This window comes from Frieseomelitta varia, unplaced genomic scaffold, assembly GCF_011392965.1.
Source record: "Frieseomelitta varia isolate USP_RPSP 00005682 unplaced genomic scaffold, Fvar_1.2 scaffold_305, whole genome shotgun sequence".
In the NCBI taxonomy this organism is placed as follows: domain Eukaryota; kingdom Metazoa; phylum Arthropoda; class Insecta; order Hymenoptera; family Apidae; genus Frieseomelitta; species Frieseomelitta varia.
Window position 1 is genome coordinate 137,047 of NW_025110041.1, and position 24,455 is coordinate 161,501.

At 36.2% G+C, this 24,455-nt stretch overlaps 1 protein-coding gene across 3 annotated transcripts in view; it reads right to left on the reverse strand.

Annotated features, from left to right (window-relative positions):
* The window catches only part of LOC122529726 (sodium/calcium exchanger 1-like), a 122,132-nt gene that overhangs the window by 97,341 nt on the left and 336 nt on the right, over window positions 1-24,455 (reverse strand). For 2 of the 3 annotated variants that reach the window (XM_043656114.1, XM_043656113.1), the window contains exons 2-3: window positions 23,944-23,946; window positions 23,540-23,631 (exon numbers count right to left, since the gene is read on the reverse strand). The gene's annotated coding sequence lies outside the window, so the exon portion shown is untranslated. Of the gene's footprint in view, window positions 1-20,210; window positions 20,304-23,539; window positions 23,632-23,943; window positions 23,947-24,455 lie in introns of those variants that run through there. The other variant, XM_043656115.1, reaches the window with a different exon arrangement.

Here is a 24,455-nt window from a genome sequence, read left to right on the forward strand (position 1 = left end):
ACTAATTTGGTAGTTCTAGTGTTAATAACTAATTAACATTACGAATAATTTGCATTAAGATTCATGTACACTCCGACGTTAAATGCACATTCCAAAACCACGATTTACTCGGAAACGAAGTTACCCTGAAGAAATTTTATTCTTCGTTTTTGACTTACTTCTTCCCGTGGAATCACATCCATTTCGCTTCACATACTACCGTAATACCTGCTAGAACATCCTGTATAGAAATCGCGTGGAAACAGTCGCGACGCGAACGCCTGCCAGCAGAAGCTGTGTAAAATCGGATCGGAGCGGTTTTGAAAGCTCTCGACTCGAGGAACTTTGATTTTGTCGGTTATCTAGCCTGCAGGTGCACGCTCTCGTGTTCTTTCAGTTTGTTCGTCACCTCTGAACGATGCTCCTTTGGCACACGAGCGAGTGCCAACGCGATTCGAGGAGGAGACTGAACGAGATAAAATTTCGAAACTTCGCCGCGGAACTTGGAACCCGTCCAAGGGAGCTTGCGGCGACTGTAATTTTTGCCCGGGCGGCTTTTAAACGCAAACTTGCTAATTAAAACACGCGGCGCACCGCCGAAGTGTTAATTTTCTTTTCTGCTTTAGTTCGCCAGTGTTGCTGTTGGCAAGTCGGAGAGCGGGCATTAACGACACGATAACGATATTCGAAAATTTGTATCCTTAATTTCGAACGAGCAATTTTTTCGCGCTCTTTTTTCTGTATTTGCAACTGTCGATAATCGGACTGCGGGGATTCACATTTCTCGATCGATACTGCAGAACGATTTCACGTGTCTTCAGTTGCTTTTAACAAATATTTTTCTGGCGGGACGTGTGAGAAATATGTACCATTTATTGCAACCATCGTCAGTGGAAATTTTATAAATAACTATATACGATTATGCCATTTTAACGATGTAACAATCGAATCCATCAGTGCGATTGATTTCAGACCTGTCGAGATTAATATTAATTTCTGTTTGTACTTAATTGTACAAGCCTGTTTGACTTTGATCATCAGTTAAATTACGATGATTTACATGTAGAATATTTTGATGCGGTTGTTCTAGTGTTTGTTTATCATTTTTATTAATCGACCAAAGTCAAGTGTGCTATGTGACACTCACCGTAAGTAAGTTAAGAAATTAATAACGTTAAATTAAAAGTGTCAAGAAATTGATAATGCGTGGTAGAATTTATTTTTAAAAATCAAGCTACAAGTTTGAGTTTATTTTCGTTCAATTTCATAAAGAGGAGGCTTTAATCGACTGCCTGGATCGTGCAATTAAACACTGTTGATCCTTTTTTCACGAAAATTTTTAAAAAACGAGAGATAAAATCCACGTGAGCAATCCAGAGAGATCAACCAGAGAGGTGCACTGATGAAAATTGAGCACCAATTACATAAAAATACAGTGAAAAATTGGATCGAACGTGTAGAGTTCGTAAAAAAAAGAAAAAAAAAAAATCGAGTACACGTTGTGTTCTACTAATTAATGCCATAAAAATAGACTTTACGTCGGAATCAAGAAACCAGAGAGAAACTTCGAACAATGCGTATTTTATTTCAATTGAAATATGCGAGATTAAAATCTTCAGTCAAATCGTCAATGCCAAGTAGTAGTTTTTAAATAGTTGCAAAGTAATTTTAAAAATAGCTTGTATTGAAACTATATTATAAAGAAAAATTTTGGATTAAAATTATAGACACAAGGATTATATTCCCAATGTCTGATCGTTGAATGCTGAAAGCCATCTTTTCATCAGATATACGCCTGCAACCATATTAGACTCGATCGTCTTCGAACATTTAACCACAAAAGTCAAGCTCCACCGAGACACGTCCATCCTGATCGAACTTAACATATCCTCGAAACCACACCTAAATACCAGAATAGAAAATTCGCCATCTTCAGTGACTCCGCAAATGCTGTCGCCTCAATTTTGAACCAATGGACAAACAGTACAACCATCCACGAATGCCAAAACGCCTACATCGAATCAATAAAAAATAATAACTCAATTACAGTAATATGAGTCCCATACAGGAATTGAAATGAACGAAAGAGCGGAGAAAGCAATAAATTCGACAATATATCCACAACATAAAAGCCTACCACTCGATTCTCTACTTGTCCACCTAAAGCAAAAAATCAAACACCATTGGAACAACGAATGGAAAACCTTAGTGAAACCACGACTGCTAACCATCAAAAATGACTTCTACAAGAACGTAATACCACTCTAAAAAGACGTGACCGATTCTAAAAAGTCGTAATATCAAGAATAATAATCGGACATACGAAAATAACATACAAAATATGTACTCACCAAAGAAGACCAACCACTCTGCGAACGGTTCAAGATCCTAACAATAGATCACCTCATACTACAAATGCGAAGTATACCTACTACTAAGAAAACAACTCAGAGTCAAGACCACCCTGAAAGACAACCTAATGGACAGTGGAACATCATTAAGCTTGCTACAATATTTGAAACGCACCAAGATCTACAACATATAAAAAATCTCTGCTTCTGTTGTTAACGCGACATAAAATAATTGATTTAAAAAAAAAAAAAAAAAGAAAAGAACAATATTAATATCAAAAAATATAAAAAGAATATAATCAAAAATCTATTAATTTTAATATCAAAAAATATATAAAAGAACGATATTAATGTCAAAAAAAAAAACAATATTAACAACAAGGACGGATATTTAAAAAAAAAACGAAAAATTCCTCGAAAACTGACGAAAACCGACGTTTTGATTACTCTGGCATAGTTTCTAGCGCGGAAATCGCTTTCATTCACGCGGCCGTCACTCTTCGAGCTTTCGACACCAGCAATCTCCCCCGCGTATCATTTCCCAACGGTTTCTCGGGATGCACGAACCTGATCGGCACATCCGCTTTAACGAGCCTCTAGGCTGCTCGATTCGAGCAGATTACGCGCGTTCGTTTGCTCTCTTGAAACGGCGGCCGATTCTCGCTCGCGTTCGCGCAATTACGAGTGAAACACGGGTATTTACGCGAGTCATCATCGCCCACTCTCGCCGCGTTTTCGTTTTAATTGGGATCGAAAGGGTTAACCGCGATCCGCCGGAAACGGCAGCAACTCCTCGTGTTACTCTGATGGAAATTCACTGTGATCCTTCCCTCCTCCCACTCCGATTTCGTTTCAGTTTTGTCAATTAATGTTTACCAAGCTAATATGCAAGTACAATGTACGACGCTGGTATTACGGTCGCTATTACCGATTGTTGGTGCGATCAGATCGCGCGAGATGTCACTCCACGCGCGTTTTAACGAGTTTCAGCTGTGCACGTATATCTGGTGTACATTGTAAGCGATTGAAGTTCACGATTTTCGACGACGGCGTCGAATTAGAGAACGCGACGCGAAAGATAAAAAAAGACGTCGAAAGAGAAAAATAGAACGGCGAAAAGAGAGAAATATAAACGTTTGGAATGCAGCATTTCTCGCGCTGTTCCCGGCATGGTTTTGACAGAATTTCAATCAACAATCCAATTGGAAAATAGTTCGAAAAAGTTTGGTGAGCGAAAGGAAAGTTCCGGTAGACCGCGAGGGATTCGAAAGTTTTAAAATTGGGTGCCATACGTGACGGACTGAATCTAGAATCTTGGTCCAGTGTTACGTCAATTCAGGATCACCAATTGTCGATTATTGTTCCACAATTAAGGATAATTTCAAGAAAATTTCCACGATTTTGCGAAACTTCGCAAATTTCCGACGATCTTCGCAACTTTCGCTATAGTTTGATTTGCAACGAACAAACTTTACGCAAAGTATAATGTAAATGATCTGCTCCTTTCACTCTCAGTGTATGTAACTAACATCCTGACTTTGTGACTACCAAAGCTGAACTACCGGAGTTGAATTTTTAGTTTACGATTTTTTTTTTTTTTCTTTTTTAGTTCAGTTTACGTGAAAACTGCGTTAGCTCGTTTCACTCGACGCTTTAGTTCGTTTAGTTTCGCTGTCTGCGAAGTTTGGTTTCGAAACCGGGCTTTCCTCAAAACCACGTGTCGGTTCTACGCGATTCAAACCAGACGTTTCCCCTCCGATTGACCACATCTCATTGCCTCCGGCAGTCGATTAATCCGTTAATGAAAAATACACAAGCGCCCGGACTAATTGCCTCGTTTCCAACAGGAGTTTCGGGAGAAACGGAGAGAATGAGAGGAGTGGATTTACGATGGTTGGCATAGTCTCGGTCGTTTCTTTTTCGAGGAGAAGGTCCTGAGAACGTTCGTACCGCACGTGCATCGTATTTTTCATCGGCTTTAAGGCCACGGCTGTATTTCTTGAAAACTGTGGCGCAGCAAAAGGGAAAACGTCCCCAATGGGAGAGTTTAAAACGTCGCCGGGAAGTATGTGACCTCGCAATTTGTCGCGAATTAAATCGAAAACGATTCTATCGGAATGGCTCGGGCGATAGAATTTTTCTCGCTGTGGATCGTTCGTTGCGGAATTTTCGACGAAATTTTTGTGCGAAAAGTTCTGAGTAATTTTCGGTTACAGGAACGATGAAATTGTCAATATACTTATAATATATTATATTGTATTATTATTATATATTATTTATAATTATTATATTATTATTTATTATATATTATTATTACATATATTATTGCTATTATATATTATATTATTATTTATATATTATTTATAATATATAATAATATAATTTTATAATAATAATATAATATATATATATTATTATATTATTATAATATATATTTGTTTGAGACATTTTTTTGGATTACAAGCTTTTTTTAGCCGCTAATTTATGTATTATTTATAATATATAATAATATAGTTTTATAATAATAATATAATATATATTATTATTATATTATTATAATATATTTATTTGAGACATTTTAAAAATATTATACAAAAATCCTTCTCCTTCGCTAATTGTAAGATCGAAAGTGGCTTTATATATACCGGGTGTTCCAGATCTCAACTTTGCCAATATATTTGGGAAATCAGTTCGAATAAAAGAAAAGAAAAGAAAAAAAAAAAAGGTTTTACACACCGAAGATGGATCGATCCATCTTCGTTTTCGAAATATAGACAAAACTGTCGACAACTATCGAGTTGGAGCATCATTCCCGTATTTATTGAAACGTATGAAGTTATATAAAAACGAAGACACGTAACGAACTGAAAAATCAGAAAGACTACCGTGAAGATCAAAGACTCATTTCTACAACGACCTCTTAAAATCTGCTGTACGATTTTTCGAACTTGAAATATTGAGGTTAAGTGTCGAAATGTTAGATCAATCCCTTGAATCCAGAATTGAATGTTCAAGGCACATCAAAACGACAACGATCGTACATCAAGTGTAAGATCTAACAGATCTAATTATGAGAAGAATTTTTCAATGATCTTGGTGGCGTTTAAAATTAAATTTTGACAGTTTTCGGAAAAAGTATTCGAGGTTGGTAAAGTAGAGACCTTGCTTTTTAAAATTGTTGTCAACACATACGTGGAGGAAGAGAAAACTCTCGATAATAACACGAGAATAATATATATAAAACAAAAATTAATTACCCCGGTCCAAATGTGTAAATTACGAAAATCTGGACTTACATACGTACAAAAAAGAGGTTATCTCTGCAAATAGAAATTTCACGAAATTTCACGTTGACAAATAAATTGACAAAGTTTCAAAATCAAATCAAATACTCGGCGGGAGGAAATTAAATGCAAAATTAAATCGCGCGACTACTCAGTGGGAGGAAATTAAATCCAAAATTAAATCGAATGCTCAGTTAGGGTTCGGACAGGAAAAGAAAATGAGGGAGTGTTGCTCATCGAGTGGCAAACTCGATGAGGGGGGAAGAAGTTCTCACACAGGCTCTGGATTCATCCTCGCTTTTGGTACATCGTAGTTCTTCGTCTAATCCGCGAGACTCTCGCCGGATCACGGCTGAAAAGCTATAGAGAAGTTGAAGCCTCGACTCTTGAGGGAAAGTTCATCGTTGGCTCTCCAATCGTTGACCAATTGTTCTCTGCGTCGGCGATGCCGACCCTGCTCTTTGCCGGTTCGTTCCGCGGCGAGGAAACAACAGGACAATGGGAGAGAGATTGAGAGGGAAAAGCTTCGTTCAATATTATTCCGCGGCTTCGTCAACTCCAGAGGGAAGGAGAAACTCGATTCGTGATGATTCGAGTAGGAAAAAAGAAGTGAACAGTCAAAAGAGAGAGAGAGAGAGAGAGAGAGAGAGGGAAGTTAGTTGAATCGTGGTTACCTTATTCGAAAACTTTCCGGTAGTTCCATTAAATTTTGAATGGCACTGTCTTGCCACGAATTTGATGGCCCCCCACTAAATCACCGTACCACTCTGGCCATAATACACTGGCACAAATCGATGTTCTCGATTCCCCAAGCTCTCGGAGGTCAATTAATTCGATTGAATTTCCAGCGTCGCTTTAATTAATCCCGCTATTCTCCCGGCGTCCATCTCGTCCTTTTCTTCGTTCAACGGAGTCTCCTCTTGTTCTCCGCGAACAAGTCGTCAAATCAGATACAACATCGTCATCGATCTGTTCGATCCTTCGACTGCTTCGTTCAAACGTTTACACGTGATTTTTACACGTGATAATTTGTATGTAATAGTCATATTGATTTCGTGCAATAATTTACGTAGAAATTTCAACATCCCTTTCTTCCGAATGAAATTTCACAGCTGTTGCTGGATTTTACGAACTACTTGGTATTTTCTCTTCTTTATAGATGAATATAAATAAATAAATAAATATAGATAAAAATAAATAAATAAATATAGATAAATATAAATAAATAAATAAACATAGATAAATATAAATAAATAAATATAGGTAAATATAAATAAATAAATAAATATAGATAAATATAAATAAATAAATATAGATAAACATAAATAAATAATATAAATAAATAAATATAAATTTCGCAATGTAGATTTGACACTGGAACGAACCCTAGATCAGTGTAAGCGAGCAATTTGTACAATATTTTTAGAGTGGTCTTGCAGATTTGCTACTTTATAGATTTGAATGATTTTTGTACAGTTAAAAACTTGCTGCGCCATTTTTACTCACGTTAATTGTATATTAATTATATATTATATTATTATTATTATATTACAATGTTATGATACAGTACAGGGTATTTTGCGAAAATTCGAGCCACCTGAACATCTTCTCTAATAGTGATAGTACGAAAATCTTCAGTTCTTGACTTAAACTTAAACGATTGAAGAGACGAATCGAATGGGAGAGCTCCCTTTTTAAAAATATAATTTTTCAATGTTTTTTTCGAGATCATCGGTATTTCTTTATGTGGACCTTTTTTCCTCTATTCTATCACGTAGCTCATGAAAAGATGTGTTTGTGATACGACCGTAAAATGACCTTGGACTTTAAAATTTTAAAATTTTTAAATGTTTTAATTTTTTTGATGTGTTTTGATTTAATTAATTATAATTGTATACAAGCGTATGCAATTATATATAATTGTACAATTATATATAATACATTTATTTGTAGATATTAATATTAGATTGTAATGTAGATTATATAATATTACATTAACATTAGTTTTATAATATTATATAATATAATATTATGTAATATTACACTAACATTAGTGTTATAATATTATATAATATAATATTATGTAATATTACACAATATTATATAATATTACATTAATATTAATATTAGTAGTACACACACTAACACACACACACAAACGCATATCGAAAAGTGTGCCAATGCTCGTAAACGTGGGCAAAAATGCTCTTAAGCTGTTTGAAACACCACTTCCAACGGCACTCGCTCGTTACTGCGTTGAATTTCGACCGTGATTTTTCGGCCGCGACCTTCCCTCGGCGAGCGGTGCGTTTTCTGGCTCGCGACCGTCAAACGGCGAAAAGCGTGTGCATCGTTAAAATGTGGGTCACACGGGGGAAAAATGGTCTCAAGGGGAAGGAGAGGCAGACAATCCATTCTTCCCAAAAAAAGAGACTTCTCGCTCGATTCTCGCGAAAACTAAACGAAACGAAACTAATTCCCATCCGACTGTACGCCGACGAATTGTAGAAAAACCGCGCACGCTCGTCCTCGACTTCTCCTCCAAACGCTTCAGCGCGAGGTACTTCGATACCGTGTGAAAAGTGGTGAAAAAAATCGAGTCAAGGACGCGACATTGGACGACATTGAACGACGTTAAAAGAGCGGCGGTGGACGGTTTAATGATCGGCGAGAGAAGAAAAAGAAAGGTCGCCGGTAAATCGCGATCACTGTGCTTTGATCGAACTCGTGAAACGGACGACCTCGCGATTTGTTCAAATGTCACCAGGGTCATTTACGAGATTTAATAAATCCGGGCGATCCGTTTCTATATCGTTTCGACGAACGAAACTGTTTCAAAAGGAACAGTTTCGCGTGGCTCTCGAATGCGTTAATTGAACGCGAACGATCTCGCGATTTCGCGTATCGGCGGGAAACTGGGGCAAGGTCTGGCTCTCGTCCCGGTTTTCTGAAAGAAGCTCGACTTCCCCGTACTGTTCTCACCTGGTCGTGCATCGTCGACCTTCCCGGCTCGATAACCACGGCTATCGACTACCCAGCCACCACCTCGCAGCGTCGTTTTCCCCGTCAATGTCACTTTCACTCGGCGCACGCAACTTTATTAATATCCCTCTGTCCCTGTCCCACGATCCGGCCGCAGGAGATGCTGGACGTATTGTTGTAGCATCGTGGAACGCGATGACGTGAGATGTTATTACATCACCGTTTTTTCTCCTTTTTCTTTTTTTTTGCCCGCGTTATTAATACGATTATCGATACATATCGGATGGAAACAGCGCGTGTAACCAGCGTTCACGCTGGGTCTGTTAACACAATCGAGAACGGTGACTCATCGTGCGAGTCATGTACAGGGTGGTAAGATGATTTCTGCACTTTCTGATGTACAGATCTTGACTTTGGATTTCAAGATCAAACAATTTTTGTATTCTACTCATTACGAGGGTAAATGCCATCGGTCGCAGCGCTAATAGTTCTCTTTGAAAAAATGGCCGAAGAATTTTTTAATTTAACACTCGAACGCGCGAGTCCTAACAGCGACTTTATGGTTCCGAACGCGTGGATGTCTATATTACGTAATATTTATATTTCGAGTAACAGTTAGTTTATCATTTCATTATTTAGATTCACACTGACGTTACAACTATGATAAATCAAATGTTAGTGAAACCTAACCTAATACAGAACTATAAAGTCGCTGTTAGCACTCGCGCGTCCGCAGTGTTAAATGATTAAGAAACTTTTTCGCTATTTTTCAAGAGAACTATTAGGCTGCGACCTACGGTTCCTTGGAAAAGTTTTGTCATCGTCATGAGTGGAATATAATAAAAAAAGAAAAAAAAACCTTTGTGTCTTAAAATTTTAACAGCGACTTTATGGTTCGGCATATGTAAATGTAATATTTATATTTCGAATAATGTTAACAGTTGGTTTCATCATTTGATTATTCAGACTCACAAATCAAACGAAAATTATGTAAAACAGACATCCACGCGTTCAGAATCATAAAGTCGCTGTTAGAACGCACGCCTCCGCAGTGTTAAACAATTGAGAAATTTCTTCTACGATATTCAAATTAGAAAATTTACCAGTGATTGCTTTGTTAAAGTGGGAAGCGTTGACGAGAGCAATATCAAGCATGTAGAAAAATATTTTTTTTATATCCTCGTATACGTATGAACCTGAGACGTCATTGTCGACTTTAGCTTAGGAAACGTGTGACGTCTCCCATATGTCAAGAGGTTAAACCTAAATGTGCCAATACCTTTACGATCCACTGTAACGTAGTCATTACACACGTTACACGGTGACTCGCAGTTTGCAAGCATGTTTCTTATCACGTGGTGTCAAGGAAAATAAATCACTCGGATATCTCGTTCACGCGAGATAACAAGTTCAAAGAACGCTGCGTGTGTGTGTGTCACGCCAAGCGACCAAGCGCGACCTTCCAACCCAAGACTCGCATTAATCACTTTTATCAAACCGTGACCAATTACGATGATTTAGAGTCACGACCTAATTACACGGGGGGTCGTGATACGGGAAAATTCATCGATATTATTTTTTTCGATAAGCGGCCTTCTTTATCTTATTAAAAAAAAAAAGAAAAAAAAAAGGAAAAAGACGCATATTTTATCCCGAGTAACAACACGCCTTATCGCGGCGTTAGTTTATCGGCGTTACGACATTATTATCGGCGATTCTTATTCCTCTGATCATTCAATATTTTCCACGCCGGTGAATGAACCCTCGGTAATTTATTTCTCGTCTTATCGAGACACCCAAGCTGTCTGTTATCTCCAGGTTATCGAGCGTGACGCGCGCCTGTACACGCGACCCATCCGTCCGTCTCGTTTCGCGTATTATCGCCGACCTACTCGTCCGCTGCTATCGCTGACAACGGCGATACGAAACGAGGAGCGATGCTCGCTTCGGTGATGTAATTGTCGCGGCATTCCTCTACGACAGAGGCAGTGAACTATTTCTACTCACTTTAAAATTAATTCCTTTCCACATTGGCAAAGAAAACAATTTGCACGTACACGTGTATATCTAATGCGAGTATTGTGGCCGCGACGCCCCACGCAGTGGAGGGGATAACGCTAGCGCTTAGAAAAGTGGGGGATAAGGGCCGCCAGTTAGCCACCTCCGATCTACATATTGGTCATTCCCTTTCGTCGAAACTTTCGATACGATCGACGATTTCTTTCCTCGGTTTTTGACATCGCACGAAAATTATAAGGACCGAGTATCGTTGCATCAGAACGAGCTAAAGAGAACCGTTGTAATAATTTGTACGAAGTTAATTTTTCAAACGATAATCTACGAACAAATTTTTGGCTGATACAGCTTCGTGAAAAAAGATCACGCAACGCCTCTGGAAGTGTTAAAAAAAAAAAATCCTCCTCCTGTGACAAAGCTCGCAACAGTCTCCTTTCTCTCCAGCCGTGCAAATTTTTGTTTCTCTCGTTCGTCGTCGTTTCATTGAACTTCGAACGTCAGTGTTAAACTGACACCTTGTGCAGCCTATTCTCGTAAAATGAAGTGCACCGCGCCGGAAGCATAGTTTACCGTACAACGTACTCGAGTGAGCAACTAACTCTTTACCAAAAGCGCACTTGAAGACTGCGAAACTAACGAGGCGGCCCACGCGAGGCTTAATTAACCATAACGATCGTGTCGTCACCAGGAGCGGTCAATTACCGGCGTTGTTATCTCACGTCGCGGCATCGTTGGATGTGTCTCCGTCGCGTGATATCTTCCACGCTAACTACACAACTTTGCCTCGCCTCTTATCTGGCACGCAGGAACAGTGCAACGATGCATCACTTGCTACTCGACGCCCTCGAGGTCGCGGACGTCGTTGCGTCAGCGGCCGCGTGGACGTATCAGCCTACAGTCTACGAGACGATCGACGATAACGCGGAGAAAATAACGAACCGGTTGCGTAATTGTCTGTCCGGATCGTCGGACTTGGTATCACGTTCACGGTGTCACGTTCCTCGTCGCGTAGCTCACGCGATTTCACACCCGTTATCTGAGTCATCTGCACAGGTGAGATCGCAACGCCTGAACAAACTGGCAAACTCTCTCTAAACTCAACCGTGGTTCCCAACAGTGGGGCAATTTGATTCTCGAAAGGGACAATTCGAGAACGAGTTCGTAACAGCGAACTCTTTGCATCTCTTGAAAAAAAATGTAAAATTTAACTTGTCACTTGTTTCATGGAAGCTTGTCTGAGACCTTGAAGTTGACTTTGCAAAAGTCGAGAATTCATCACTTTTTGAATGACAAGAATGAGATATTAGGATTTTAGAGATAATTGGGTTGAGTGAGCACCGTTGCTCTAAACTGAACTTGAACTTTTCTGACAGTGAGTGATTTGTAGTAAACGTAATAAACATCACGTTTATTATTTCAGGATAGAAATTCAATTTAATTCATTCACCTCTTAAATGTTTTGAACATTTCATTTCGAGGACGTGCTCAAGTGCATTTGCTGTAAAATTGAAATGATTTACAATGAATCGACGGAGTTTTCTAGTTGCTTCTTTTCCAAACCATGTTTCATTCTAAGTATATTTATTTTAAAATCGTATTATTTTATTGTATTATTTCATAAAAAAATTATGTATAACTACAATTGATAACAATCACTTTTCCGAAAGTGTTGAAAAATGTGTTTCTTGTTTTATTTAAATTTTGATTTAACAGCGAATGCAAACGACGAGAAAAGGACTTTTTCATGGCAAAAGTTGAAGCTGATACTGCTATTTGGATCGTAGTTTAATCTGTCTTTTTATCCAACGATATCTTTCAAATATCAAAATGAAGACAATTTGTCTCTTTAGTAAATAAAAGAAAACGAAAAATTCGCAAATTCTAACTTCATTTCTCCTGAGCACTTGCAGCACCTACTGTTTATGTTTATTATTTCGTGATTTAAATACGAATCTTTTATTTATCTAAATATTCAATTTAATTTATTAAGCTGCAATTTAATTAAGCTGATACGCCTTTTATATTGTCTAATACTGAGTTATGGTTAACTGGCGGCCCACGAGCACTTGCCCCTACTTTCCTGATCGCCAGCGCAGTGGAGGGGATAGTTCTAGCAATCAGGAAAGTAGGGGGCCGCTAATTAGCCAGCTCTGCTCTGTTTACCCAACAACAGTATCTTTTAATCCTTTGAACTCGTATGTCACGAGTGAAATATGATAATACAAATCTGCTACAAAAGTGATACAAATTATTCTTGTAAAATAAAAGTTATCACACTTTAAAAAGAATATGTAATAATAAATCAAAAACATCAACTATTTTACCGTCAATTTGTCTAATTCACCTTAAAATAAATACAAGTACGCGATAACATTGAAACCAAATCGAGTTCAATGGATTAAACATCAGAATGGAAACACGACTCTTTGATAAACGAAAAGGAAAAATTCGACAACTCGATCGTTTTCATCTCAAACATTTGCATGCGGGCGGATATGCACGCACATACGTTTACTATTTCGCGGTTTAAGTCGCGCAGAGATGCGCGAATTCACCTGAAAAATTCAATTTAATTTAAGGCTGATATGCTATTTAGATCGTGAAGTTCCACTTTTATCCGACAACCGGTATCTAAATGGAAGCGTAGCTCGTTAATAAACGAAAGAAAGCGAGAAAAAGGAAGAAAGGAATTACTACGGATAAACGTTTTTAGAGATGAAAAAGTTTTACCTGTCGCAAGTACCAGCAACTTTAATCCTGAAATAAGTCCATTTTACGATATATTTCACTTCGAATCGATATGAAAAACTTCTGAACGCTCGCAGTTGCTCTTTCTCCCGGAGTAAATGGAATCCCCATCCCCCTCCCTCTTCCCTCCCCCCAACCCTTGAAACGCTGAAAAATACCGTTTCGTTTACTAACCATTTATCGTTGCGCTTTTTAATATTGCCCTCGTCAATATTGTAATATTGCCTCCGTCGACGGAGGTAGGATAATATTTCTGGATAAACTGGATGGAAGATCGCCGAGGCGAAGTTTCTTTCTTCGTCCACGCGTTTAATTCCACATGTGGCGATTATCGGGCAAATGTTATCGTCGCGTTCTCGTCGCTCTCTGTCATGAGTCTGCGACACGTGGACCGTCCCGTCAGGATTGAAATCGATGATTGGAAACCGGGACAACATCGATAACAGACTCATTCTCCCAGACGGAATTGGACGTTTTGAGAAATTTTCAAATAACAATAATTTTTATTTTATTTTCGATAATAATTTTCAAGTAATAATTTATTCTTCAATTACTTTTCAAAGTTATTTCAGTAAACAGTAATCTGTTTGCAAAAAGTAACGAAATTATATTTCAATATTAAGTATTTAATTGTGGCTAGAACTATAAAGATTAGATTAATTTATTTCCAATTGAATGATTTGTGTGTTGTTCCGTGAAATAAATTATTTGCAAATAAGCAAGGATCTTTATTTATTATTTGATTTCAAAATAATTTTCAAATAACAATTATTTTTATTTTATTTTAGATAATAATTTTCAGATAATAATTATTCTTGAATTATTTTTAAAAGTTATTTCAGTAAACAATAATCTGTTTGTAAAGTAACGAAATTATATTTCAATATTAAGTATTTAATTGTGGCTACAACTATAAAGATTAGATTAATTTATTTCCAATTGAATGATTTGTGTGTTGTTTCGTGAAACAAATTATTTGCAAATAAGCAGGGATCTTTATTTATTATTTGATTTCAAAATAATTTTCAAATAACAATTATTTTTATTTTATTTTCGATAATAATTATTCTTCAATTGCTTTTCAATGTTATTTCAGAAATAATCTGTTTGTAAAGTAACGAAAATTATATTTCAATATTAAGTATTTAATTGTAGCTACAATTATAAAGATTAAATTAATTTATTTCTAATTGAATGATTTGTATGTTATTCCGTGAAATAAATTATTAAATTACTTATTTGCAAGGATCTTTATTTATTATTTGATTTTCGTAGAAATTCTACCAACTCAACTAATCTAGTGTTGGCCAACACTTTGTTTCGTTTCAAAATTTACAAAATGCTCCCTTGTTTATCAATATGGATATCAGCGAGGCTGATAAATTTTTACCGAGTTAGCAAACGTCATTGCGCGAAGCACGGCGCAAACAAATCGAATTTTACGGATCATGCTGAAGCCTGGTGAAAGTTTACCAGGGACTTCGTTTAAGAGGTCGTGAAGTAACGGGTCATAGACGAAAGTTGAACGAGATCTATCTATAGTTAAAACCCCAAACATTTACAACCCCTGGCGGGATGTTTGAAACGATTGTTGCGTGAGAGAAACATGTATTATTTACTAGAACTGTCATTGTAGACGTTCCATGAATAATTATTTCAACACTGTAACAATCGATTTCAGATTTTCATTGTTTACAGGCACTTAAAAGATACGGATACTCCTGTCAAGATTAATAGTAATTTCTGTGCGAACAGAAATACAATTGCATAAATCCATTTATTTCAATTACAATAATTTACACGTAGATTACTTTGATATGGCTCCAGTATTCCATTAACGATGGATATTTTCATTTGTTCATTTCGTAAATTAATATTTTTCAGTTAATCGCAAGCGATACGATTATTCTTGTCAAAATTAATAATAATTTCTGTTCTGATTATTCCGATTACAATAATATTATATTCCAATTGTAATAATATTACGGTTCTTCTTGTGTTGATAAATATTTCCATTTATATATTTATATTAACATTTATAAATTGTCAACCGGCGTCGCACATATATTCGAAACTTTATCAATTGGCACGCGTCGTTGCCCTTTTGGTTGACCTAATCACCTAACTTCCCCCCTCGTCCTCCTCCTCCTCTTCTCCCAGAAGGAATTTGCAGACCATTAAATTCTCTCTCCTTTGGAGTCTCTCTCTCTCTCTCTCTCTCCGTTTCCGTGAATTCTTAATCGACTTCCGTTCCATTCTCGTACTAACCGTCCGCTAATAATTGATCAATTAATTTACCCTGGACGCGAGTTGGAAATGCAGCTTCTTCCCTTCAGGTTGACTGAAAGGTCTCGGTTATGTGCTCAGTGGATATTTCGCTTATCTTCTCTCTGGGTCAAGAGATCCTCCGCGGAGTCCCAGTGTTTGACGTTATCCAAATTTCAAGACCCCTCTCTCATTTACCAGAGAACTTTTCAAAAGGACCAAAGAGAGAGAGAGAGAGAGAGAGAGAGAGAGAGCTGGTCCGTCCTCGTCGGAAGGAGAGTTCGCCGCAGAAGCGGCGCGGTATCGTTTCCGGTGCGCAGCCGGGAATAAATATGCACGTTGTCGAGCCAGCTGGTTCGTCGAGAACGTTTCGTATATATAAAACCACGCGCCCCGGGATTACGTGCGACAAAATACACGTTTATGCATATGCATGAGGCCCCGGTTTCCTGGCCCGGTGCACGTGTTTACGAGACCCAGTAATATGGAAATCGCGGCCGATGAAAACCGAATGTAACCATCGGGAACGTAACCGAATCCTACGAAGAGGAGATTCCCCTTTCTCTCGCGATATCCCCCCGTGAAAAAATATATACGTCACTTTCTCTAAACGACGTGAGCTTATACAGTTGAGACACAAGCTAAATATCTTTTCGGTCGGTATTGTGACGATGAAAAATATATTTTTTTCGCCTAACGTGAATGGTGGTCGAAAGTATTACCAATAATTGGTAAAAATATTTTTCTCCAAGGTTGTTTTTCTTTTGGAAAAATAAGAGTTCTTAAGATCATTGATTTTTTTTCAGACAACTCTATATATGTATATATATATATTTTTTTTTTATTGTATCAAATATATATATATATATATTATTATATCATTTCAAACATATCCATAGATATTAAAAAGATTTTCAGGACTAAATTCATCAATGATCTTCAAGATTGGGATCTCCCCTTTGGAACGAGTCCCTGAAAATTTGAGGCCTGATTTTCTTTCTCGTCGATACAATTTCGTGTGAAAACATCGGCAAAACTATTATTAGAATAATCATAATTCAAGTAATCACGATACGAGTAGATGGCATGATTGAAATTCTCGTGCGTGTCTGTTTAGTGTGAGTGCAAGCGTCATTTCAGAGAGAATTACCTTCTCTCGTATTGACGTAACGTCAATATGAAATTTTATTTTTCCATTCTTTCATTTATTTATTTTATTTTTTTATTCTTCTATTATTTTAATTCTTTTGTTCACTTATTTTACTTTTTTATTCTTCTATCATTTTAATTCTTTCATTTATTTATTTTATTTTTTATTCTTCTATCAATTTAATTCATCCTTTTATTTATTTGTTTTATTCTTTTATTCTTCCATTATTTTAATTTAATTTTACATTCTATCACTTTGATGTCTAATCTTTGTACAAAATATTGTTCAACAAACGATCAACTTTATCCTTTTATTATTTTAATTCGAAGCTATTATTTTCTGACCCTTGTACAAAATGTTGTTTAACAAACGATGAAATCCAATTTTCCCAGCAATTCCCATTATATCTTTTTTATAGATTCGTCGATAAAAAANAAAAAAAAAAAAAAAAAGAAAGAACCACCACCATAGTCGTCGAAGTTCGCCGGTGCGGGGTTTCTTTCATCGATTCACGTCATAAATCTGGTTTAAGGTCGTCGGCGATTCGGGGGATCGATTGTCAGCTCGGTATTCCCAGTAACAAGAATTTCGTGTGGGCGAACGTTTAGCCCTCTTTGGAAGGGGATGTTTCGTCTGTCGACGAAACGCGCAGCCATCTCCACCCTTCGTCCTCCTTGCTGGGTTTTCGCGTTATTGCCGCGAAATCGGTGTCACGAGAATCCCAAGAATCGAGCGAATCGATGTCCCCGAGGCAATGCGTCGCCCGGCGGCTTCCGTTAACAAGGCTCGCCGCTAAAAAGCAATATTACTCGCGTTCTCCAGAAATTCCATCGTTGCACCCTTCTATTTCCTTTTTCCCTTCTTTCTTCTTTTTTTCCATTTTTCTTTTCGACTGCTCCTCAATGTCTGTTACCTTAACGCACCCACCCTTCCAACTTTTCGACAAGCATGGTCTCTCAGTCGTTTAAATCCCAGTAACGCGGATCGTTTCGTTTTCAACAAACATCTGTTTCTACGTAGAAAAGGAATTCCTGGCGAAACGATTCTTTCGATCTCACGCAAATACAAATGTAACGGCAATTTTACGAGCTGACGATGTTTCACTGCGTTTCAATGTTTACGCTAGTGTTACGTAGATCGATGCTAAAAATAAAGGAAACCTTTTATTTGTCAGTCGGAATGAATTTTCAGGTGGAATATTTCTTGATTGAAACGAAATATTGTGATACTAAGCTGTAAGGCTCGAAGCTGTCCCTTACGTTCGCGCCAGCCTCGTGAAAAAAGAAGAAAGGGATCAATGCGCGCTGGAAATTTTCACGGCACGTTCAACTGCGCACATATTTCGGGGCGGCTCTCCGCCATTTTTTTCGTTCTCTAAATTCCGTTCACGCGCGTGTCTATTAAGCGCTCGTTGTTCGCCCGCTTCGTTCCGGACCAGGCTTAACGAACGATCGAGTTTCCACGCAGTTACTCGTGATTTAGAACAGCTACGCGAAAATTGTGCTTTAAAGCCCGGCGTATTTCGCGGGGATGCCAAGTGTAAAGCAGACTTAATGCGGCCGAGCCAACGTATGAAATGGACTAACGGAGTTACGACGGCACACACACACACACACACACATGTACACACATACGCAAGGCAACTACTCTCTACGAATTCGAAAGATTCTAACGTATTTGCGGCATTACGGACTCGGTTTACATCGTAGATTGCAGCCGTCTACTTGTTAGCCGATTCTACGTCGTTTGTTACGTGTTCCAACAGCTGGGGAAACTGAACTATAGGGTGGTAGAGATCGATCGAGCTCGGTAATTATTTTCCTAAAATCGTTGGCTTCAGTTTCCGTCCACTTTTTTTTTCTGTCATCCTGTGTCGCGTCTTTAATGCTTGGATGATTTCAAAACTGAAATAGATTTAAGGGGGTATTCTAGTGCGTTTTTTGTAACTTTGTTTGGAAATTTTTTGCAAAGAAATTATTATACCTTTCCCAGTCAAATTGACAAGGATCATTTGCATGTGTTTCAACGATGTTTTGAAATTTTTTGGAACAAAGAAAGTTAAAATTAGTGGTACTGCATACTCTCAAACATAGTCACTTTTAAAAAAGGTCGTCTCACGGTGTCCATGATTCCGGCCATTCTGTTTGTCTAAAATAAAAAAATAGTGATAGTTTCTTAATTAGTATGGATTTGGCTATAGCCGAAACTAGAACAAAAGAGAAATGTCGGTAATTAAAAAATTGACGATATTTTGAAGTTCGATTATCGATTTTTGCGTGTTTTTGTTGTACTTCGCAGACCTGAAAAAAATATAAAAAATAAAAACTTTTAGTTGATTCTAGGACTGTAAATTCGTATTTAAAATTTTGATTCAATTGGTCAAGTAGATTTCGAGATATCATGGACACCGTTTCTGAAAAACATCGTTTTCAGAAAAATGCCTTTAAAGTTTAGTATTGCGGTAACAAGACACTGGTTGTCGCGTCCTTCAAACACCCATAACTTCGTTAATTTTAGTTCACGTGTAAGGTTCCAGAGATGTAGTGTTTTTGAGACTATATCCTTTAAGAATATGCAAGAAAAAAAAATCGATTTTTTTTAAATTTCACACTAGAATACCCTCTTAAATGCCTATATTGGTAATTTGAATAGAGTTGGCGAACTGGCGGTCTTTGCCCTCACTTTCCTAGTCGCTAGCAGTGGAGAGATCGACGCAGTGGAGGGGATAGCGCTAGCGATCAAGAAAGAAGCGACAAAAACTCGCGAGTTTAGAGAGCTCTGATTTAGACAAGAAAAAGGAAATTGATCGATAAGATAGATTTGTGAATGTTAATCCACGTACAGAGTAACTCACTAAATGTAAAAGGTACCTTACTCACAAACTATACATTATGTAAATTGTAGCCTATATGTAGTTGAATTTTTGTTGAATTTTGCACAATTGATAGCTGAATAGTTGCTTTCTCTAACATTATAGTGCCGAAGTATATTCACTTTCAAGCGACGATAGTGTAGTAACAAAGTTAACTTGATTTGAAACATTTTTATTCCAATAGCGAATAATTTAAGAGAAAATTGCATGGATAGTTTCATACACGACACCCTGTATATAATGTATATGTTTATATATATAATGCATATAATGATTACATATTTATACGATGCATATAAATGTACGCAATGCAAAAAGAAACGTGACTTTCAAAATCACTCGATTCACTTGCAAAAAGAATTAACCATAAAGTTCATATTGATTTCATTATGAACTTATTACACGAGCTGATAGTTTTGATTTCGGGAACTGAAGCATCTCGGAAATTAAAGCCAAACGATGATAGACACGCAGAGGCAAGGCAAGATATTTCAAGGTCAATTAGACTCGAACACCCACGAGCTCGTTCTAAACTAAACGGTTCGTCGTGTGTTGAAACTTACGTCCAATTACGTCGGATCCAATTGCGACAAGTGCGTGAAGCAGATTATATAATTAACGATTTACTTCGTTCGCGATCGCGCGAAGGAGAACCAACTTACCAACTACAGGCTGCTCTTTCCTTCCCTTTCCTTTTCTTTCCTTTTTTTTCTTTTCTTTCTTTTTTTTTTCTTATCCTCCGTGTCGACGATAAATCAATTTACGGAAGGACGACGTCGACGCGTACCCTCCCATTTTTCTTCCTCGATCGATAGACCCGCGATCACTCGTGATCGCCCGTCGAACCCACAATTTATTACGCTCGCCCGCCAAAAACAATCCAACACCGATCCAATAAATATACCGGCCATCACTTGTCGTAATTCATCGAGCGGAAACGCTAATTTCGCGGAAGTATGTACGTGTATACACGTATACAGTATAGAAGCAAGATTCATTTTAGGAACGACCTCGGAATCGCCCATCTTTTCCAGAGGTAACGATTCATTTAACTGGCCACGGCCTCGATTATCGACGAATAATCTGGCCGAAGTGCCCGGTATCCGTCAAATTGGCGTTCCCATTAAGCTCGAGATTTCGCGCGATTAGTCAGAAGAAGGTTTAGGCTAGGTTTTCTCCCGTTAATTACCGATTCGTGCCAGGGTCAGTTGGAGGAAACGAAAGTGGGTAGAGAGAAAATTTCGAGGCGTTTAAATAGAAATTTGATTGAAACGAAAAACGATGGCTAACGAAGGGTTTCTTTCGGGGGCGAGTTCTTTTGATCAATTACGCGTCGATTGGGTCAGACGCGAAAAAGTCGAAAAAATCGAGGAGATAGTTCCCTAACCCTTTACACTCGATTGTCGCTTCTGACGAGCCATCGTACTTATATCCGAGCTAGTAGCTCGGACTCTCCCTTTTTTTTTAATAATATAATTATATTTATAATATTTTATAATTATTTTTATAATTTTTTATAATTATAAATATAGTTATATTACAAAAAAATTATATTTATAATAGTAAATAAATATAATTATATTATAAAAAATTATGTCTATAAATATAATATAATAATATAATAATATTATAAATTTTATAATATAATAATAAATATAATATAATATAATTATAAATATTATAAATAGAATATAATTATATTAAATTTTTATAATATAATATAATATAACGTATAGTATATTATATTATAATTTTTATAATATAATAATTATAATATAAATTATTGTAATATAATATAATTATAAATATTATAAATACAATATGATTATATTATAAATTTTTATAATATAATATAATTATAACGAATGTAAATATAATATAATTTAATTTAATATAATATAATATAATATAATATAATATTATATAATATAATATAATATAATTATAAATATTATAAATACAATATAATTTTTATAATATAATATAATTACAACGAATGTAAATATACACTTGGCGTTGTACATGGCATCAGTCTTTTATCACAGAAACTTCTGTCGATATTTTTAAATCGCCAAGAAAAGAAGAGAAATAATTGAAAAATAGTTTGGAGTGCAAAGGGTTAAAGCTAAACGACATCACACGTCGAAAATTTCATGCTAAATACTATCTATATTCTCTCTTTATAATGTTGCTTCATTTTATTCGAGGTGATACTGATAGATAATATGAAAAAAAGTTTCCGAGGGCAAAGGGTTAATTATCGCGGCCAGGAATGTGTTCGAAAAGTCCTCGATTGAGGTCGAAGAGGCGCGTAGCAAATGGCGGCGGGTGAGAGGAGTTCCGTTTCGCACGATCGGCCAGCTTCGGAATGGAAAAATGGTCGAGCGGACCGGGGAACACGGATATTCAATTAAAGAATTCTCGGCGAGTTTGAACACTTTCTTTTTTTTCTTCAGTTGATCTCGGCCGCGCCCTTTCCTCCGTTCCGATCGTCCGACTCGTCGCGAGCGTTATTTCTCATTCCCATTCGCGCTCTGATCTTTCGTTAGTCCTCGACGCGAATCAGAGCCAGATCGAAATATCGATCCTATTCCGAACGAAACGAGAGTATAACAGTTCCTTTCTCTTCTGAACACGTTCGCTGCACATTGGCGCAGACGATTTGAATCTTGGATTTTTACGAAGACAAATAGTAGAGAACGAAGTTGAGACAAATCGTTGGTTAGATTTGTTGTTAGTTAAATCAGAAACGTGACTTAAATCAAAGAAGTTAAAAAAAAAAATAGAAGTTAAAAATTTGAAGAAGAATAGCCGCAGCGAACATGTCGAAGAATGTCTCTCTCGATCGTGGAAGAAAAATGGTCGCCTTCTCGTCGTCCTTACAGAAATTCTTACAAAATTCGTCTCTTTATACATTCGTTGCCAGACTGCGGATACTCATACGTTTATAGTAGAAAATTGCACCGTAATGTGGAAAGATATATAAAATACCGAAATATATAAAATACCGTGTATTGATTTCCGTGACATACATTTAGTATGTAAAATAATTTTCCACCGAGGTTCTACTTTTTTAATTACGTTCTTAAAAAAGTACGAATTCGCATAAAATTCTGCAGTCTGGCCATTACTATTTTTACATTTTATTCGTTATTATTATTTTATTTATTATTAGATATATTTTTCACAAATATACTTAACGTTAAATATTAAACATTAATATCAGTATTGATATGAATCTACTACAATATCAATGCTTTATTTTAATATTATTATTATTTATTATTAGGTATATTTTTCAAACTATACCTAACATTAAATATTAAACATTAATATTGACATGAATCTACTACAGTATTAATGCTTTATTTTACTATTATTATTATTATTTATTATTAGGTATATTTTTCACAAATATACCTAACATTAAATATTAAACATTAATATCAGTATTGATATGAATCTACTACAATATCAATGCTTTATTTTACTATTATTATTATTTATTATTAGGTATATTTTTCACAACTATACCTAACATTAAATATTAAATATTATATCAATATTGATATTAATCTACTACAATATCAATGTTTTATTTTTCTATTATTATTATTTATTATTAGGTATATTTTTCACTATACCTAACATTAATATTGATATACATTAATATTGATTTACTACAATATCAATACTTTATTTTACTATTATTATTATTCATTACTAGATATATTTTTCACAAATATATCCAATATTAAATATTAATATTAACATTGACATGTTAAGTATTAATATTAACATTGATATTGATCTACTGTAATATTTATTTTATTAATATTATTTTACTGTCAGGTATATTTCATACAAATTACAACATAGATACAACACTCACCTCCTTGTAGCTGCGGTTCACCAAGCTCGACGTAAAACAACGCGTCCTTCTCGTAAGAATCCTCCTCGATGATCGACAGCTGGATCACTTTCCTGCGGAGAAAGATAAGAAAACACCGTGTGATTATTTACGCTAATCTCGTGTGGCCGAGGGTATACTCGTCTGGCGAAGTTTCGCCAGAAAGTTGATGGCGAAGAAAACTTCCCACCGCTAAAGAAACCCGCAGCTTTAAGATAGGCCCCCCTCTCTGGTGTCGCGATACCAGAAGAACTTCCGGTCTTCTCGTGATGAAAACGCTCTCGCAACTTTTCCGAGTCTATTGAATTCTTTTCGCGGCCGTTGCATTTTATACGTCCCCCGCCACTTCACCCACTTTTCGAGCAACTTGCAGGATTAAGCAGCACTCGCTGACTTAATTCCCAAACTCGTTTGGAAATTACACCGAATGAATTTCGGTGGCTTTTCTAAAATAAGAATTCCTTTCAACGTGAAAAACGTATTTCCTACTGATTGTGAGTCTGCTTGGAAACCGGTGTTGGCTGATTAAAAAGATTAGTCAACGTTATTTTTAAACTTTTCCAATGATCTTTAATCGTAAATTTATGATTAAATATCCTACAGACGATTAAATTAAATTTATTTTTAAAGAAACTAGATGTTAATAAATGCGACAAACATTTAATTTCTAAATATATATTTATTTCTTTTATTTTACAGAAAACAATATATATATATATATATATATATATATATATATATATATATATTTATATATATATATTTAGATCATTTACTTTTGAGATAATTAAAATTATTAAAATTAATTGATTAACCCTAATACGAAGGGTACAAAATAGATTTTTTATTTTTAAAAAAATACAAAAGGTACAAAATAGATTATTTATTTTAAAAAAAA